Source organism: Rhea pennata, chromosome 8 (genome assembly GCF_028389875.1).
Source record: "Rhea pennata isolate bPtePen1 chromosome 8, bPtePen1.pri, whole genome shotgun sequence".
Taxonomy (NCBI): domain Eukaryota; kingdom Metazoa; phylum Chordata; class Aves; order Rheiformes; family Rheidae; genus Rhea; species Rhea pennata.
The window spans coordinates 5,932,183-5,950,704 of NC_084670.1; the positions used below are offsets into that span (position 1 = coordinate 5,932,183).

Consider the following 18,522-nt stretch of genomic DNA (forward strand, 5'->3'; position numbering starts at 1 on the left):
GGAAAATTCTTATACAGGACTTTTTCTAGCCTATTCAGTTCTTGCTATAGCTGCATTCCTATTTACGAATTTGCAACTACAGTGAACAATCAGAATCAAAGCAGCCAGGAACAGTCTGTTTTCTGAGATCAGTGAAATAAGACTGGATCTGAAGGATGTGGTTTCTCTTGAAACCTCTCCTGCAGTTTTGTATTGCCAAGAGATCTGAACCAGTGTTCAGAAGATCGTGGCGAAATGATTTAACTGTACAGACACATTTCTGCTTTTGCTGCGAGCTTATAAACACTAAAAGCAAGGTTTTGATGAACGCCAATCAAAAACTGGATGTAAGATGGGACTATCAAGAAAATAAAAGCTATAAAAATTGCTCAAGTCCTTATCTGGCCCTTATCTGGCCTCACTGCCTATATAGTTTCATGAGAGGTCAGACAGGGACATTTTGTAGATTTTCCTGCCAGTGAGAGAGAAGGATATTTATTACACAGCAGCAAGCTGCATCTTAGCAGTATGCACTTCCAAGGAAAAGGCCAGCTCCATACCGGGCTGCAACAGCAAGAGCATAGCCAATAGGTCGAAGAGACTTGTTCTTTCCCTGTACTCAGCACTTGTGAACCCAAATCTAGACACCACGTCCAGGTTGGGCTCCCCAGGACAAGGCGCTGACTAAGGGGAGGGAGCCCAGCTGTGTCCACCAAGATTGTTGGGGGGCCTGAGCACACGTCATGCAAGGAGGGGCAGAGAGGATAGATTTGTTCAGCCTGGAAAGAGAGAGCGATGGGGGAACTGCACCCACGCTTCCATTACAGAACGGATGGTGCCAGGGGAAATGGAGCCCAGTCTCTCAGAAGTGCACAGCAAAAGGACAAGTTGCAGCAAGGGAAATTCAGAGTAGATACCAGGAAAAAAAGCGTCACCCTCAAAGTGGTCAAACACTGGGACAAGGGCCCAGAGACCTTAGATCACACTGGTTTTGAGTGAGTCTTTGTGGGCCAGATAAGGAAAGGCCCTCACACCAGTCAGGCACTTGACTCTCTTTGACCTGCTTAAGACCACGAAAATACGCAGGCACCTGAATGTCTTTGGTTAATCCACTGCAAAAGGCCTGCTCACTCTTTCAAATGGCACGTATGCCAGTGAATCACTTGGTCAATTTTCTAAACCAAAGTCACCTTTGATCCTAACCTCACCTCTGATTTTGCAATCTAAGTCTTTCACACAGACTTTTTCAAATCACTTCGTTCCACAGACATCTTGGTCCTTGGCTCATTTAAATACCCCTTTGAGTAGGAGGAAGGGAGTGACGATCGTTGTTTCTTTTTGAATAATTCCCATTTATTTTGTGGGTGCCTTGCCAAGAGCCTCTCAAGGAAGAGAAGGAAGACCTCACTAGTTTCTGATGTGACTCTTCGTTCCACCACAGGATTTGTCTGTATCTGCAAAGGGTTAAGGAATATTTGATGGAAAACATTTGAGAGGCTCTGATAACAGAGCATACGCAAACAGTAGGATTAGCCTCATAACATTGCTAGTTACACATTGCAAATCACCAGCTTTAGCACAGGCAGTACCAGCCTCGTACCCCGCATAAAGTTTCCATTTTTGGGCTGTACTGACTCCATCCTGCAATAATTCATGTGTTACTCCCAAGAATACTTTGGGATCTCTCCCTTCCACCCACCAGCTGAGAGGTCTGTAGACCTCCATCCCAACATCCTGTCTCTTAACTCATCCCAAGCTTCCACACACAGACATCATACAAATCAGGGGAACATGCTGTCTGGGAGCAGGCACTCCAACATCAAGCATACCCAGGACGTTTAATGGAAGCTGCATGCTCGCTCTGATACTGTTAGTTGCAGATTTGTTCAGCTTTTGGGGAACTGAGATTGCTTGCTAAGACGGCATGAATGAGCTCGCTAAGTATGCTTAGGGAGTGGTGCACAAATATAGCAGAGCACATAAATGCTGCAGCCTAGAGACAAAAAAATCCTGCAAAGGGCAAGACGCTCGCAGTTTTCTGCTGGAGCTCTGTAATATAGCACTGGCTCATGGCATAGCAATGCTCTTCAGGCAGCACCTGGGGTTGCACCACACACAAAGGTTTTAGCACAGGCAGGATCAATCTCACACCCAGGAGAGCCCAGATGTGGGCAGAGCTGGCACCAACATTAGGGAAAGCTCTTGAAGTGCCTGGGGAATTTGTCCAATGTAAAGCTCAGACTGGAATGGAGAAATCCCTTCCTTTCTCTCTTACACTTAAATACTGAGAACGCACCTCACTCCTTTCTGCTCCTGAAAGAAATAACAGCTCTGCAGCCACAATCAAATGCATACGGTGTTAAACAATTCTGGAGATACAGCATAAAGTGGTGCTATTTTGTCCACACACTTCACCCCTGGAATTAAGCTGCCTAGTCTCCTTCCACTAACCTTCAATATTACTTTCTCATACTCTTCCAAAGATCAGCAGAGTAGAGCTACAGGTTCAAGTACAAAGCAGCCTAAAGGCACTGACTTCAGCAGAAGATCCCAGTCACTATGGACTTGGGCTGCTTCACTCTGTTCCCTAAACTAAGGATCAAACTCCTGAGCGTAAGCAGCCTCTCTAAGGCAGACTTGACATCTGATCTCCTGTGATGCTATTTGCTTTTTAACCCAAATGGTACCTCCAGAATCCCTGTTCTCTATGCTTATAGAAGATGATAAAGTGGCACCAGCCATAACCTCCTCGGGTAAGGAAGTACCTCCCTGGGTAAGGAAGTAGGAATTGCTAGTGTGGACTAGATCCATGGCCTGCCTAACCTAATATCCTGTCTCAGATGGTGGCCAGCACCAGATGCGTCAGAGGAAGGTGTGAAGGACCCCATATGAGGCAGATGTCATGCTTCACTGCAGCCTGCCTGACTTAGGAAAAGATGAAAACAAATGAGTTTATAACCTTTTGTCAGCCTGTCCCAAGGATGTAACTTCACAAATATTTAGGTCAGATGGGGCACACCCTGCACTGTACAGAAGAAAAAAAAAAAAAAAGAAAGAAAGAAAGAAAGAAAGAAAGAAAAGAAAACCCAGTGCTTCAACTCTTGGATGCCACACTCTCTGTGGTAGATAAGATAAACTAGTGACAATCACCTGCTATCATTTCAGATTCTGGTCTGTCAGCTCAGGGCAGAAGCTAAAGGTAGCTTAGAACACAAGTAAAATGAGTACTGCAGTCGCAGTCTAAACCATCATTTTCCACATGATAGTCATAAAAAAGCTCTAGTTAATCAAAGGAAAACAAGTATGAAGCTAAGCTAAGTGAGGTTTCTCTCTGCGGAGTTTTTAAAACTGTGAATCCAATTTGTAAAAGGGATTCACCAAGCTGATTTTCCCTTGACATATGGGAGTACCCTCATTTTAGCCACCAGTTCCCAACGGGCCATGAACAAGTCACTGTGCATGTGTTTATCCCTTCACAAACTGGGACTGAAACTTCCCTCCCAACAAACACTTTATGAACATGAAGCCCAGCTGCAGATGCATATGATTCCTCTCTTCGCCTAGTTTACTCCTTCTTAGTGGGGACAGGAGCTGGTGACTTCTCCCAGATGGGGTCCTACCCACAGCCAAGGACAACTGAAAGTCACAGTTTGATTTCTAAGATGTCATAACAAGTTTTCTCAGGTATCATAAAAAGCATCAGTAAAGTTCCTAAACAATCCAGGACCCCATGGCGAAGCCTGACTGAGGTGAACCTTCTCACTTCTGTCTTGGAAATGCCTGAAGTTCTCATCTTGCTTGTGGAGATGGGTCTCCACTACCCATTCCAATGGAACAGATGGAGGATGGGGTATTGCCCAGCACACAGGGATCTACAATGTCCAGGGCAAGGATTCAGTCTGGCTGCAGCTTTCCTGGTTGAGGTCCCCACCAGTGCTAATCCCAAACATTGCAGTCATGTTAGCACAGACCAGGGCAGAAGCTTGCCTTCACTCCAGGGCTAGCCTGGAGCGTCTTGCTGGCAAGGCAGGTCAGAGGCAAAGGCAGATGAAAGCTACTGCTCTGCCCCAGCCTGGGGGAGGGAGGGGGGGGATCTCCCTTGCTTATTGGCAAAGGAGGATTTCCCGAGACCCTGATGCCTCCTAGGGTGGCATGTGAGCAAGGAAGGGACACACAGATCTGGGCAGGGGGCAAAGGCCAGCTTGGGAGCACCCCTGAGAGCCGACCATCTTGCCCACTGCTATTTTCCTCCATCAGTTGTTAACCATTTGCCTCAGCTGGGTTAATTCACGAATTTCTTTCTCCCAGCTCCACCTCCATTGTTTCTGAGCCGGGCATTGTAACGAGGCCAGTTCTATATTTATGACAGGATGTCAGCCTACATTTACAGCTGCCTTCTTTGAACTGCACACTTTTACCTTCTCTGTTGGCCACGATGCAATTCAACAGAAAGGTAGAAAAATAAACAAACAAGTGTTTATTTAAGACATGCTTGGTTATATCAAAACGCAGAAGTGGCATTTCTTCCTATTGGCTTTTCCACGCTTTTGGCCAGGACAGCGCAGGCCTTTTCATGAAATAAACAAAGGATTATTTCCTAAGAAGATTGAGAGCTTCCTTTAAAGAAAAAGAAAAAGAGAGAGAGAGAAAAGAAAAAAACAAAAAAAGAGGAGGAAGGAATCTACAGAACAGCCCTTCGGAAGTTACAACTCTGGAAGCCCTTTAGTCCCACACCAGCAAAATATATTTAAATATAGCATAGTCTGTCCAGAGTGCAGCCTGAGAAATGCTATATGCCCAGCAAAGAAATGACTCTGCAGCCAAAGCCACAGGGTGTCCAGGCATCAGGCATACGCCATTTATCAGGATCTAAAACCAGGCAGAGGCCACAACTGGCCTAAGAGTTGCATCTTTGACTTGAGTTGGCTGCTTCACAAAGCTTGACTCTGCTTTACTATGTTTAAATTTCCATACCACAGCCTAACATTTTTATCTGTGCTGCAAAGCAGCTTGTGGCCTTTGTCAGAGCTGCTATGCAAAAGCCTATTCACACAGAAGGATGTCACCAACCAAATGAGACTTGAAGCACCCACCTCCTCTGCTCCTCACCCAAGGACCACCAGGCGCTCTCTCTGCTCTCCATTAGTGGGAGACAGTCCCTGGAGATTTATAAAGCTCCAACTTCAATCTCTGTTAAATATTTTCTCAAGACTGCTCTCAGCCAGGATCCTTATGAATCATTTTGATCTGACATTTCTTGGACAACAAGAAAGCTGAGACACTATTCCTATGTGATATCCCTTGCCATCCCTTGCTGAAAGTCCAAGTATAGCTGGTCAGAAAGTGGATCAGAACCTCCTTCATCTCCCTCTAAAAATAACATTTTTGTGGCAAAATAAGAATATTTGTATTTCAAATTTGAAGTGCCTTTCATGAGTCACAGGAACCGTGAATGTGTGCTTCACATCCTTGTTTTCTCAATAGATGAGGAGTCTGGTGGACTACATTTCCCATGACGTGCTGTGGTCTCCCCTCCCAGTGAAAGGGGTGATGTGCCAGTGATACAAATGGATGGGAGTTCACCCGGGCAGCCTGGCCACCAGCAGGAAGAAGGAGATGTGGAGTTAGGACTATAAGTCCCATGCAGGGGAATTTAAGGACACAAATATTTCATTTTGGTCAAGAACAGAGTCATAGTTTTGGTTGGAGTCATTCCATTTGCTGGATAAAATTTACCTCCTTCTCTTCCATTTCCCAGGAAAGTAGATCATTTTGTGAAGGAAAAATAATTCAAAATCCAAACTTCTAGGAAGAATGTAGATGGAAATATTTTGCCCAATGCCAGTTCTAAGCCATCCCTTCTGTCCACAACCTCCATTCAATGCTGTACCTGTTTTGGAGCTGCACTCCAGGACACACTGACCTGTCTCCCACATGCTTTTTCCAGAGTATGATCCAGTAGCTATTAATTGCATTCAGCTGTAATGACGAGTCTGAAATAGCTCAGGCTCTCTGGCAAGAGACTTCTGTTGCAAAAACAGACAGGCTGTGGGTTTATCTGCCATAGATCCTGCTTCCCATACAGCACAGGGTAACTGCAGCAGGATGAACCCTAGTATGTAATAATATAAGCAGGAAGGGCTGTAATTTGAGGACCTTCCCACATCAATTAAGTAAAACAATCTCCCCTTTCAGAATACAACATAATTCTTGCATAAGGCTCCTTTAAAATAATATACAACACTGCTAAACGGGAGCTGTGGGGGGACTCTCTGTGATTCTGAGTTCACTCTCAGATTTAGCTGATAGTTTCACTGTGACTGCCCTAATTCATACAGAGGAGCTCTACGTTTTCCTTCAAATGCAGGAAAGGCTGCACATGCCACTGACTCCCTCCTGAGCTTTCTACAGGGATAAAAGTGCTGATATGCAGTGTGTGTGCTCACCCCTTGCTTCCATACACTGCCAGCGATATTCAGTATCCCAGTGCCTCAATTTCCCCTCCTGGATGGTGGCAGATTCTGCTCATGCTGCATTTCTCAACCAAACGAAAACTTTCACTCTCCTGGGGACTCTGTTCCCCAGACACCAAAGATCAAAGTTACAATCAGAGGTAACTGTATTAGACAAGCTTCAATAAATGGTATAGCACGTTCAGACAGAAATCATTACTTCGTCCTTTCACTGTGCAGGAATTGTATTTGGGGTCTTAAGAAAACTCTGGAAAAAGCTTAGACCCAGGTAATATTATTGTTAGGTCAGACTCGCCATTACCCTCGGACAGGGTAATTAGACATACTCTATAGGGAGAAATTGTACTTTGGGCCAGCACTGCTATTTGTTCCCCATCTACATCTGTCTTAAGGTCTGGATACTTTTTAGGCATACTACTAAATTTGGGGGGTAACAGGAGACTTGGAGACTGGGAGAATTTAAATTACTTGGAAATGAGGATAGCTGACTTCCATAGTACCTGCAGCTGAAATCCACATATATCAGTATCTGCAGAACATTCAATTTATCTAATTAGACATGAAGATAGAAGTACTTGGTACCTTGGCAGTCCCAAGCCAGACAGGTGTATGTGTGGGACCTACATGATAAATGTGCCCTTGGAGGCACCATTAGATATCCTTGGGGTACAGGGAGTACCCAAGAGCTTCACAGACTCCCTGATAGACCTATGCCTGTGGCCTGCATAAATGCCCCCATTTTAGTCCAAGGAGTCCAGGTCTCTAGGTGAAGATGGGGCACTGAACACCTCACCATAGGGCTGCACACCTGGGAAGGGAGCAGGCAAAATCTGAACATTCCTCAGTAAGGAATTTTCATTGCTGGAAAACTGGTGAATATTGAAGTAGTAGAAGACACATCAGGGAATGACTATATGTATTTTGCCATTACATTCTTAGGACAAGACCTAATAACAGTGTCCAGCTTCTAATTTTAGAAGGCTCTTACAACAGAAGAAAGACTTTGTTACCTCTGGCCCTGAGAAAACCACTGATGTTCTTCAGAGAGATCTATTAAACAGAAAATCCTCTTTGGATTATACAGCACAAGAGCAGTCGAAGTCTCCATTACACCCACTGAAAAACTCAGCACAGCCTCAGCAAGAGAAACAACTGATGCTTTTGTTTACTGTGGAAGTCCAACCTACGGCTAGTCTAATTCAATAGCCAGAGACGCTGCAGGTCATGCCAGAATACCGAAGGCCTGGGGCTTTGCAAACGGGAACCCAGTGCCCAAGCACAGCTTCACAGCCTCATCCAGTCGGAATGTCATCACGTTAATCCTGTGCAGGGTGGATCAAGGAAGGGACTGCTTGCTCAGGCGCAGCATTAGGCTATGGATGGCTAGACTGTCCACAGGCAGGCCAGTTTGTATGCGGTAAATGGAGGTGTCTTTGCAGTACAGTCCCCAGCACTTCCAGCTCTACGTTAGCACAAGTTTGCTTCCATCAGCGCCTATCGTTCTAAGTCACGCTCTAAAGGGGTACTGGATGACGACCTGTATCGTGCACATCATATGACCAGATTACAGGAAAACTTTAACAGGAACTAAAAAATAATAATTCTTGGCAGAGACCAAGCACCATCAACATGAAGAAATTGTGTAGTAGAAACAGAGTGGAAGAAAAAGGGCCTACAATTCTACAGGGTTATATTTCATTACTGAGTACCAGGTTTAGAGCAGTGGAAACAATACAAGCTGTGCAGGAGAAATAAGTCACCACGGGCTCTCCTATTTAGCTAGTGCCTCAGAAAAATTTATGGCTAATCAGGAGCATGACATTATTAACCCACTTTGTACCCAATCAAGTGCAGACGGGTACTTGCATAAACCTTTCCTTATCGTTAGTAAAAGTGATGTGCTGCAGTGTGTCATTGTGCAATAAACAACTCCACGTCCAAGATCTCAGACGCTGCTGTATTGTGTTCTGATGAGCTGGGCTTTCCTTACAGGGTGTCAGAGTCAGATGCAGTAACAAATATGTGATCACAGCCCCTTTGGGATGATGTTTTTCCAAGAAGGGGCAAATGTTGATTATTCTTGCCTATTATTTTGCCTATATAGTTAGGAGTCATCCAAAGTCTAAAGAAAGTAAAGGAAAGCCTCCCACTGACTTCACTATTCTTTGCATCTGGTCATTAGTTTTGGGAGTATGTCAGCCAAATATATGCTTTTAGCATAAGAGAGCCTCTGAACTATCATTCAACTGCTGCCTCTGTTTTGGAGAAAGACAGACAGCTAGAAAAATTCTCATTCATGAGTCTTGCAGTTTTGCTTTATATTTTTGTTAATATTTTTTCTCAATTTTAAACATGCTAAAGCCTAATATTGTTCTATGATATAGCTGTCACCTCACAGAAAATATTTCTGGTGGTTAATACAGGGAGTGAGAATATTCATGGCAGGAGGTACCTCCTTCTGTGTAAGAAATTGAACTGAGGTCTATAAAACATGAAGAAAAAAAATGAAAGACTGTTTAGACTCCAGGAGAAAAGCCTGAGGAGGAAACATGGCAACAGGCTTCAAGTGGTTAGTAACCATGATGGATAGGAGAAGAAACAATGCATAAAGATTCAGACTAGATATTACAAAATTATTACTAGCCATTAAGATAATGAAGCCATGGAATGAGATGAGATTATAAAATCTCCCTCAGTGGAGACTGGCAGGTGTCCTTAAGGACAGGCAGATTCAAGGACAGATAAATATCAGGAGTGACTGGGAATTAACCTCCCTTTGCCCGTCCTGGTGCCCCAAGGCAAGACTCACTCTTGTAACTGTTCCATGGGCCTGCAAGCACATCAGCTTACACGTAAAAACATACTGAGGTAGTACAGGCTGGCTCAACAAGACCTGTGTGTATGGCAGCCCTACACTCTTATTCTGCATGTTGGTGGCAAGAAATGAGTGGAGGATACAAAAAGTGTTTGAAATTCAATTTCAGCAGCCTCACAACACTTCCATGTTTATGGAGCCAGAAGACTTAGGTATTGTCAGAACACTGAATTTCTATTAAATCGCAAAAAGGAAAAAAAAGTTTGCCCAACAAACAATTTCTTGCAAATGTCTCCTCCCAGGACAGCTTCTCTTCCATTTTGCAATGAAAGCAGAGTTGGGGTGGAGATGCATGGCCTTTTCAGACATTTTTCCTGTTGAAAGTTACATTTATTTATTTTCATTTCCATTTCTTCAAACTCTTGTTTTTCCCCATCCCCCAGGCGTGGCTGGTCAGCAGACTGGCTTTTCTCGGATGCCACAGTGAGCATTTTCCATGTAGATACAGGGAGGGGCTGGAGAAGAGATCTGGCCTCTGATTCTAGTGACTTTCTTCCTGCAGATGCAAACATGTAAAGAGAATTGGGAAAAGGAAAGGTAGCCTTTCTCGGGCCATATTCTGAAGCAGCCAGGGACCCACCTGGTCCCTAGTGAGCATTAGAAAATCTTCAACGTTTTCCTAACTCGTGATCTGCCTCACATGGCCCCCAAACAACAGAGAACAGCCAGAATACAGTTAGCGTCAGCTACGCCCTAACCCTCACAAAACCAAATGTCTGCTCCAGGCAAAGGCAGAGTAGGCAGCTGCCTGGGGCAGCCCATCTGCTTGGAGCAGGCACTAGAGCTAAATCTCCCTTTTCTCCTACCGCTAGAGATCGAACTGATCTCTATGTTCCACCTCCACTCATTGCTCATGCGCTCCGAACTCAAGGAGACGGGGGTAGGCAGAGCAGATTTGGGCCAAAAGTGCTGCCAGGGGTAGTCCTGGCAGGAAGCGCAAGGAAGTGTCCTGCTCAGTTCAGCTGTCTCCACTTCATATGCTAATCTCTGTTAGGCCTGGTTCAGGGCCATCTCGTACCTTCTTTGAAGGTGAAATCCCCCTGAAATGAAAAGTCCTACACCCTCAGCAAATTCAAATTGAGTGTGGAAAGCTGCTCAGGGCATAAAGAGACAACCCCCTCCTCACTGCTTCCCAAAATGTCACCAACAGCTTTTAAAACACCCGCATTGTGGTCATCCATCCACTCTCCTCCAGCCTGAACAGACAGATAGAACAGTAGATCCTGAATCTACTCCATCTCCATCACAAAGCTGTATTTTCTTGCCAGACACAACAAGGACAAAATAACTTACTTTTGTGTCCTCCAGGATGAGGGGCAAACTCAACTGTTGTGGAGCTTGGAGTTCAGAGCTCTTTTTACCTATTCCTTGATGAACAAATTGTCCTATGTTGCATAAATGCTCTGGAAGGTTTTTGTGGATGATTTTAGAGAGTCGGGGTCTGGAGAAAGTTAGAGCTCTGTTAAAGAAATTTCTCTTCCCTGAAAGTTTATTCAGCTGTAACTCAGCTGAAAGTTATGTAAGGAAACTAGATAAAATTAGATTGTTGGATAAAAATAGCACTAAAAGAAATCTGCATCTTACTATGGCACTGTGAGAACAACTCACCGTCTTCCCTGCTCCCCCATCTTCTGGCACAGGAAGGCAGCCTTAGCTCTAAGCTGGCCTCCTGCTGAACGCGATGGCATTTACACTGCCAAGGAAAAAAGTCACCCAGGAGAGTAACAGTGTGGTTTCACATGCATTTGTAACAACATCGATAGCTATACTTCCAGGCAGCAATCCTCATTGCTTCACTACAGAGCAACACAAAGGCATAAACCCAGGTCCAGAAGTGAGTCAGCACTGAGCTGTCAAACCAAGCTGAAATCTCCAGGACGCAAAATGTTCTCTGCATATTTTTTGTACCACACAATGTGTTACATAAACTCCCAATGGGTACAACCACAGCAAAGGTTTGGAAGGACATATTTATTACAATAGTAATTCTAGCATTTAAATCTTCTGACAGCTGCTGTAGACAAACATGCAATAAAAATCAAAGTCAATTCAAAGCTAGTATTCAGAGGTGGGAGAACAGCATAAGCATTTGGATTCTGGACAACATGACACTTTCTTTAACATTCAGATGGTATGGAAAACTGTAGAATCCCCTCCCCACACTCCAGTCAAACCCAAGTCACTTGGACTTTATTTTCCAAGATGGGCTGCAAAAAGCTAGAGCTCCAACTCCCATTATCTGAGCAATCTGTCAGCTGCCATGGTCTAAATATGACTGACCCATCACATGCAGCTTGCAAGAACAAGCATGTGAGCACACACAGCTGCTCCAGTTCACACCTTCCTTCTGCTGCTACGAGAATGATACCCTCTGGCAGAGGCACAGACAGATAGCTGAGGAGAGTAAAAGCTCAGATCACTGCAGTTAGTTTGCCAGGGCTTGTCTATAAGAGCTTTTGGGCATCCACACAATGTGCTTTTTCACATTAGGCACAAATAGAAGCTGCCTGTGCTGCAGAGGTCCTGAACTCACTACCATTCACTCCTAGAATCACAGAAAAAATGTAGGTTGGGAGAGACCCCTGGAGGTCATCTAGTCCAACCTGTTGCCTGAAGCAAGGCCAACTTCAAATTATTTTAGATAAGCCCATGATGACACAATACTTCAAACATTAGTTAGGCCTTCCATGTGAGGCCAGGAGAAAGATCTTACATCTGCTATATTGATTCCTGTTGATAAGCCACAAGCTCTCCCTACAGATTGCCTCACTGATGTCCAAAGGAGAGATGGCACAAGAAATAGGCCTGTTCATAGATAGCTTTCTGAGAATTTCAGGGATATCTGCCAGTAAGCAGCTTGCCCACAGTGAGAAGCAGTAAAAGAGACCCCACAAACCAAGGAGCCTTATTAATTTAAGAGTCAGGCATCTGTTGTATTTACATGTGACAGTCTCACTTAGCAAGTTTATATCACACCACCTTCTCCAACCATTTTAAATACTCAGAAGGGAATTCAAATGATCTCTTACTCCAGAAGAGCCAAAAACCTGATACCTTTTCAGCCAGCACAGTTGTTTGCAAAGTGATCATCTGTCCATGAAGCTATGCACAATATATGTCCTGATCTATGAAAGCAAAATGACCTTTGTTTCTACACCCAGAGGGATATAACTCTGTGAAGACATCCGCTGGAAAGAATGGATGAACTCCGAAGGGGCAAGCTTTGCACGGTATCAGTTAACACATTAATTGCTGACTGTGTAGAGAAGGCTGTGTCACACAGCAGGGCTGGAGAGCAGCCTTCTCTACCTGAAGCATGCATGCCTTCTGTCCACATTGCTCCAATTTAAGCTCAAATCAACCATTTCAGACTAAGAAAGAGTCAGTTTCAGGATATCTGCTGATCTGGGTTGAGGCATCTTGTCTGCCTACGCTGCACATGTCCAATTTGAAAGAACAAGAACTTGGGATACTCTAAAGACACTTAAGTCTGCCACCCCTTCCAAGAGAACCTGAACTTGTCTTTCATCCCCATTTGAGAAGCTCCCCTACAAAAGTAAGCAATGCACACAGTAGTCAACTCTGAACTGGGGTGTGAGCCAGAACTCAAGTTCAGCTGACATACCCTAAAAAACGATCCTAAATTCAAAGTCTGCACTTGCAAAATGACAGGAGAGTAAATGCTCAGGCCCAAGAAAAATAGAGGAGTATGGAATAACAATGAATCCATATATCAATAACAAGATCCCAAGACAAGTTATGGTTGATGAAAGAAATATTCCTGCTGGGTATGCGTTCAGGGAAGAATTGCCCTAAGGAATTACTTCAGGTACACATCCCACTATGTCCAATTTTCACTGAAATTTATGAGAGTCTACTGAGGGGCTGTATTGTCTGTAGGGGGAGATATGGATTTACCTGCAGAAGATCTGGGTCTTTTGTCCAGAAATAGGAGGCTATATCATATAGTCACTGAGATAAATGATCCAACTCATTGCTTTCATTCAAGCCCTTCTTTCATTAGTAGCAAACATGTTAAGGTTAGCATGGTAGCTATGCCAATATTTAAACTAATTGTTTCTCTGGAGGGAACTATAAAAACGTTGGTTTCAGGACTCGCCACGATATATGCACTACAGTGGGTGAGCTGTGGAAATACTTTACCCTTGAGAGAAAAGGCAATTTTGTCTGTAATCTTCTGTTACAGTATGTCCCAGCAACCTGTAAAGAAAGAATTTTGCACAAGATCTCTTCCTGTTCTGAGCTGCCCTGCCAATTGTCAGTACTTTCGCTGATTTGGTTGAAAGAAAAATACACACAGCAGAAAAGAATCCATCAGTCTAATGAGGAGGAAAACGCATCCTGGAGAAAGCAAGCTTTGAGTGATGTTGTCTTCATACTCTCCTGGGAAGTCAGGAAATTCATGACCCTTTCAAGCATACACATTACCCATCTAAGCTATCAGAGAATATTGCAGTTGCCATCAATTTTGTGCACTTTTTCCTTTGATCTTGTTCTTCCCACAGTGTGTGTCAGGTCCCTCTGCCATTTTTGCCTCAATCTGGAGTCCCAGTTTTTGAAGCTTGGGCTGCTTTATCTTTACAAGGTACATTTACAGAATCAAATAATGATACTGAAAATCTGAAAACCCCCTTAGACAGCTGGCTTATCTCCTGTGTTAGGTTTCAAAGTTGTCTGCAATTTAAGGGAAAAAAAAGATCTTTGCTAAAATGCTCACGGTGACAGTCTTCTGTGACCTACTTTATCTATTTCGGAGGCTTCTCGAGGAACTGGATTCTTCTGTGGATAAGGATAAGATAACCAAGGCAGGTGTATTCCCGGTCTCCAGCATCTTGGATCCTCTCCAAGCTGTTTTCCATCCTCCCCATTCCAACAAAACAACGTTCACAAGGGTCACTGATGACATTTTCTTGGCCAGTTCTCCACTCTCCTCCACTTTGGCCTCTGTATTTATGACACTTGTGACATCTTGTCTCAGCATGCATGATCCTGTCCAGTCTTCTCCTCTTCTCCTGCTCCTTTTCTGTTCATTCCTCCAACACTTCCCTCTGGAGAATGCTTTCCATACTATGTAAATGAAAGGATCCTCCTATTGCTAATTTGATTTACTCAGGGGTTAGTTCGTAATTTCTTGTTTTGAACCAAACTATTGTAGGAACTTCTAGCAGTATAGTCTGGATCATCAGGTTAAAGAAAGCAGATACAGAATATATCAGCAGTGGATGTGATAGCTCAGACGTCTGCATTTGCTGTCCTTTACCTGGCCCCAGGGAGCCACCAAGTTGAATGAGACTGACAGTCAGAGGAAAAGTCCTTCAGAAGGTGAGCTTACACAGTCAGATCTCATGCAGGAATGCAGGTTCTCCACACATTGCAAGGTCCAGAGCCTCATCTTGATTAGATGAGATACCTCAAAGAAAAGTGTGGCAGACAGCAGCCAATTAGACAGTCTTAACAGGACTCCCAACTATCTCTAAAACTGCAAGGTAAGATAGTAGAGCAACTAGGCAATAATCAGAGGGGAGCCATGCAAACAGCACAGACTCTCTCACCTGTGGCAAGAAGTGAAAGACAGTGGTCAACAATTTCAGATTGAAAAACATCACATACCCAACAAATCAATGTGTTGATGATGAGATAACCCTGCCAACAAGGAACATTTTTTCCATTCCCTCTGATTTATTACTGACAACTCAGCTGATGTGAGGGATTTGCACATTTTTTCTGCTGCTTTTTCCTAATGGTCATTTCAAGGCTGTGGAACAAAGTGCACCTGGGTTCATATTTCAGTAGCAATATTAAGATCAGCTTTGGTCATAGACAGCTCTAATTCCCAGTTGTAGCGGGACAAATATATTTCTTTTTCCTTTGTCATAAAACATTGCAGTTGAAATAACCTGTAGGATGTAATAGTGCCTGTTAGAGCATTTCTCCTCCTGAGTTTTGGGAAGAGGGCCAGACTAGCTCCACAATTAGTCATGCATTCCACAGTCACCATTCTCACTTGCATTCTCTTGCCTGCCCTCCTACCACGAATGAAGCTAAGATCTCCACCCCAGAGACGGTTTTTGCCTCAAAGTCGCATGCTATCAATCAGCTTGCTCACAGTAACAAGGGAAAGAAAGATGCTTTCCTTCCTTCCATCTTCTATTTGGACCTGTGGGATCGTTTTACTGGGTAAAGGAGGGCAGATATAGACTGGAAAGAAACATGTCAATTTATGCATTGAAGAAGAATTTAAAAGAAAACATAACAAAATATCAGAAAGCACATGGGAATCAGCTGGAAACCAGTGGAGAGAGGAAGAGAAGCAGCAATCACGCCTTTTATTGCTGCACATGGAGTTAGTTTTGAAAAGTTTCTTCTCCTTGTCCCATTTCTCTCCTCCTTCCCCCTGCTCCCCTGAAGGAGAGCAAGACACTAAATGCATCATTACAAAATCAATAATTTTGAAAAGGGTTTACAGCAAGGTAGAAACCAAAGATTTTTAAATCATTGCAAGAGGCAAAAGCATCTTTGGGGAAAAGTTCAAACAGCTTCTTTTGCTTGAGGACTGCTGAAAACAATACGGCAATCATTAGTTTCTCTATTTCAGGGTAGTCCATCTAATTTATGCATGATGGACAACAAATAGCTCCAATCACAATACTAAGGGCATCTCTCTTGCCAAGAATTATGCCGTTAAAAGGCACAAGTGTAAACCCATCTGAGGCTGGAAAGGGTTAATGGGCTGCTAGGAGCTATTGCTTTGTGAAGAGCTGTTAAGGGAGGGACAGTAGCTGTCTGGAGAACAAACCTCGTTCTCACTGTGGAAGAGCAGGTCAGTGAAGGTCCACGATGGGCCCCATGGGAAGCTGGGCTTGAAAGAAATCTCTGCCTTGTTCAGCTGCCTAAACCCTTCTTGGACTTGCTGAAAACCCAAGTACAGCAGGATTGGCTTTGTACTCGGTGGAGCAAGGAAATGGACTGAGCTGGGAGGCGTATGTGGACTTGTTTGTTTTTCTAGGAACAGAAGAGGTCTTTGCACAAACTTCTCTCTCTTTCCACAGCCATCAGCAGAAGTTATCCTCCTAACCTCTGTGTCTGACATCAGGCAATATCTGCTGTTCCTCCTGGAAAGGGTGGATATTTTAACTGAATTTGCTTGAAGATTGGGTGGCCTCAACATGAAAGGTCATGTGGGCTGAGAAGGTCCTACATACGTGACAAAAGGCAATGATGTCCTTTGTGCATCCTGCCACTGAGGGTAATGAGAGAGCACAGGCACAGCGCAGCCTGTCCACACAAGTTGTCTGGACAGCTTGGGATAAGGTTGTTCATTCCAAACGGCCTCTTCTAAAGACAGGTCATGTACAGTACTATGTGACTGTTCATGGCTACAGGAGGACATGCTGTCTGAGAGGCAGACAGCCCTGTCATCTTCAGTTTTGCTGACTGCACTCCTTAGTGCTTCAGTGAAAGTGTCCCTGAATGCAGCTGATGAAAGTAAGGCTTCAGGCCTGGCACGGAGTTAGACCTCCACTGAATTTTAGCGTCATGCTTACCTGTAGCATACAAGTAATTTCATTTTTACCAGAAGCCACTTCATAGTGCAGGGAGATATTTTCCACTCTGCCTCTGCTGTTGTATGCTCAGTGACCTTGAATAGGTGGTACTACCTTTCTCTGTCTCTTTGTTAAACAGGAATACTGATGCTGGCCACTCTCGTAACGCACTTTGACATCTACCGATGATAAAAAGCGAGGTGTTGACATCATTGTGCAACAAGTACTTACTCTCGGCTGCTTTAAATCTGTCCCTTCTTCATTTTCATTGAATAATCCCTTTGTTCCTGTATTATGAAACACCGCAAGCAGACTCAGGACTGCTCCCAGAACTGAAAGTGGACGGACACAGGCTGAGAGGGAGCCCCTCCCACAGAGTGTGACTTCCAGGGGTGAAACGCTGGCTCCACTGACCTCAGTGGGAATGCTGCCAAGGGGGTGATTACTTTATTGCTGATTCACAGTAAATGGTAGTAGTAAAAGCATTTCATAATATTTTCTAATCTGCTTCTTGAAAGTTTAGTCATCTCAAAAGTCAGTATGAATAAGGATTACTCTTGCCTTTCAACAAATGGACCCCTCACGTAAAACCCCATCCAGTGAACAATTCCTTCACCATGTTTTTTCTTCTTGTTTTTCTGGTGAAGTAACCACCATCTGTGGCCAAACAACACACTCAAGCCAAGTAACCTTTCAGAGAAGCGACAGATGATGTCTGCTGCTCGTTTCACATGTTTTTGCCCAGTACAGACCAGCATGTTACTGAAAAAAAGGAAGAAAGTGCCAAAACTGAAATAAGAAAGATAACACTGGTAAATGTCAGAGCTCCCTGGTGAGTGCAGAGGTCTCAAAGACTTGAGAATGCTGAACAGATGACTCACTGGGAAGGGTTTGCTGCACGTCCTGTTTTTGACAGATGGGACACTGACTTAAGTTATTTTACCTCTGATCCTACATTATTATGGTATTATAGTAGCATCTAGAGGCCTTAATCAATAGTGAAGGAGATGATAGCTTTTGGGACTGTGTGTGATGCAGCAACTATGGTGCAAGGGAACAGGCTGAAGGAGCTTGATTTAATGTAAAACTTTGCAACCAGCTCTCCGCATGGATATTTTGGAGCTGCTTATAGCCAGGCTCTGGTTTATATGTGGAACATTGCATCATTATCACTGAAAAGACAGGTTCTGTCATAGTTACGTGTGTATACCAGTTCTCCATACAAATAATAAATATACACTTATTCTGGAGCCTGCTACATCTCCTAAACATTTGGATCCACTCTTCACACCTGTTCTCAGAGCTTCAGCTCTGTCATGAACATATTCTTCCTTAGTTCCATGGCCAGATTTCAGAATCGCTTCTGGGCAGCTCAATCCAAAAGCAAAACCGTTTGGTGTATCTGGCATTACAAAAAAAGTCAGCTTAGCAACCAAATATCACTTCCAAGTGAAAAGGCAACACATCCTGTATTTAAAATGTTGAAATCGCAGGCTGCCTTTTCCTTATTTCCCTCTGTCTTTTCCGCCAAAGCCACCGCCTGAACGCAAAATTGGATAAACAGCTCCAATACCACACTATTTTTGAATTTGTTTTGTGTAACTTATTTTGAGAATAAATAAGCTACACA

The 18,522-nt window shown here is 43.9% G+C and overlaps 2 long non-coding RNA genes across 2 annotated transcripts in view; both read right to left on the reverse strand.

Moving 5' to 3' along the window:
* LOC134143537 (uncharacterized) overlaps positions 1-18,522 on the reverse strand; it is a 110,042-nt gene that overhangs the window by 4,148 nt on the left and 87,372 nt on the right. The gene's annotated exons all lie outside the window — the stretch shown is intronic.
* On the reverse strand, positions 9,638-10,978 carry LOC134143130 (uncharacterized). Its single transcript, XR_009959041.1, has 3 exons — positions 10,936-10,978; positions 10,621-10,768; positions 9,638-9,823 (listed from the first exon to the last, which is right to left on the reverse strand). It is a non-coding gene; the product is annotated as an uncharacterized LOC134143130 (long non-coding RNA).